Source organism: Acomys minous (assembly GCF_964271855.1).
Source record: "Acomys minous genome assembly, chromosome: 7".
Taxonomy (NCBI): domain Eukaryota; kingdom Metazoa; phylum Chordata; class Mammalia; order Rodentia; family Muridae; genus Acomys; species Acomys minous.
In genome coordinates, this window is record NC_140488.1 from 114455543 (window position 1) to 114458187 (window position 2645).

Below are 2645 nucleotides of genomic sequence, written 5' to 3' on the forward strand. Positions count from 1 at the left end.
TAGTTTGAAAGGAGCTGTTAGTTTACAGTGTGTAGGACTCATCACAGATTTTAAGTTGAATTTGCATTCTTTGCATCTCCCAAGTGTTGACTGATCTGACTGGAATGTACCTTTTATCCCTCTGGCTTGAATACAGACTTGCCTTTAGTTCTCACCTTTAATCCCCCCAAAATGATATCTGACTGAAGAATAGACAAAGTGATGAATCAGAGAAAGATTTGACAGAATGAGTCAGAGGTAGAATACACCCAGCTCTCATGACAACAGCACAGGAAAGAATAGCTAATTGATAGCAAAGCAAAGAGAGGAAAAGAGTATGTATGTGTGGCAGTTTTACTAGGACAGTTTTACAGAGACAGGTTGCAGAGAGAACAAGCTAGATACCAGAGAAGACAGAAGGAGCCAGAGAATGAGAAGGAGCCAGAAGATCAGACCATGTTGCCAAAGTTAGTTTGAGGCCAAGCAGGAGAGGACTAATTGAGAATATCACAGTTCAGAGACTGTCCTTGTTAACGTTTGTTGTCAACCTGGCATGGCCTAGAGTCACCTGGAATGGGGAAACCTCAGCTGAAGAAATACCTTGAATAGACTGGCCTGTGACTATGTCTGTCAGAAATGATCTTGATTGTTGATGTGAGAGGGCACACCCCCATTGTGGGGAGCACTATCCATATGCAGGTAGTTCTGGGCTAACTAAGAAAACCATATATCTGAGAGAGTCAGAGAGTAAGCCATTACCCAGCATTCTTCCATAGTTTATATACTACAGTTCCCACTGAGTTCCTGTGCTGAATTCTCAAAACAATTTATTGTGACCTAGAAGTATAAGATGAAACAAATTCTTTCCTCCTGTAAGTTGCTTTTGGTCAGAGTGTTTTATTACCGCAACACAAGGGAAAATAGAAGAGAAACAATTTTTTTCATTAAAGATTGATATATACCTATATAATCATAAAACAGAGAGGCTGAGTCAGGAGGTGTCAGACATACATGCAGGGTAAGACCATCTCAAACGAAAGATTGATATTGGAGTAGAATATATCTTTCTGCCGCATCAACACTTTAGTAAGAGCCTATAGTCACTCTTTAAAATGCTGCTAAGGATGTAGCTCAGGAGCAAAATGCTTCGTTAGCATTAATAAGGCTCCAGGTTTTTTCATTCCCAGAATGAGAAAGAGAGAAGTGTGTGTTTGTGTGTGCATGCCTGTGCATGTGTGTGTGTGCGTGCGCACGTGCTTCAGAGACAGACAGAAACGTAAACAGAATTATAAAACAGAGACTGTCTCTAAAGAGTAATACTTTGGGTATCCCAAAGGGGAGAGAACAGACAACAATGACAATAGAAGAACTTAGAAATTTAAACTCGAGTGCATTAAGAGCTACAATACATATCTAATGAAATCCAGTTCCTAGGTATAGTACGGAATATTTACTTCCTATTAGAAAACTTATTGTGCATAGATTTCAGTCAAGAAACATAAGGTATATCAACAGAAGAAAAATATCAAAGTGACAAAGCGAGTATCAAGAAAAGGACTCAGATATGACAAATGCTGGAATTATCAGATGGGTAACTTAAAAATAATAATTAGTATAATGATTGCTCTAACAGAATAAAAACGCAGCTCACAATAAGAGATGAGTAATGTTAAGCAGATAGAGACTCTAAGAAACAATTAAAAGGTAATGCTGCAAATAAAACACATAATGGAAATAGTGATTTTGATCAACCAGTTGTGTAGCTGAGGAAAGAATTAGTAAATGTTAAGATAAGTCAAACTTTTTTCCACATTAAAATTGAAATAAAAAAGCAAAAATGAGAAAAGGTATAATATTTAGAACTGTAATAATATAACAATTTTTTGAAATATGTTCAATATTTTTAGAGAAGAAATCAAATGAAAGTATATAAAATGCTTAATTAAAGCCAGGAAAAGCAGAAAAAAAGAAGCCTAGCCACTAGTTACAAAACAGTAACAAAAGATTGATATTAAGGTAAAATACATTAGTAACTACATTAAATGTGGATAGCCTAAGTATACCAATGAAAAGAGGCATTTTCTTTCTAAAAATACTTTTACTCTCTGAGAATTTCATGCAATGTATTTTAAACATGTCACCCCCACTCACTCCTCCCCTTAACTCCTCCCAGAACCAAACTCAAACTTTGTATCCTCTTTTAAAATTTAAAACACATATTTATTTTATGCTCATGAGTGCTTTGCCTGCATGTACGTATTTGCAGAATGTGCATGCCCAATGGCCTCAGAACTAGCATTACATGTGGTCATGAGCTACTGTGTCAGTGCTAGGAACTGAAAGCATCAAGTGTTCTTAACCAATGAGCTATCTGTCCAACCCTGTGACCTCTTTTGAATAAGTCTCAGCCTCATAGTCTAATTTGTGCTGCCTATATATGCATACACGTGGAACCATCTACTGGAGCATGATCAAAATAATCTGCTCGTATATCTGTGCCTATACATTTGATAACTAGGTTACATGTACAAGAAAACTGACTCGCTATCTCCTGGCATTCATCAATTGCCAGTATAGTTTGTTTATGCACTCCTCCCTACTCAGGTTAGGATGGTACTGGCTTGATCTTTCTTGTACAGGCCCTTCTGCACAGTTGCTGAAGATGG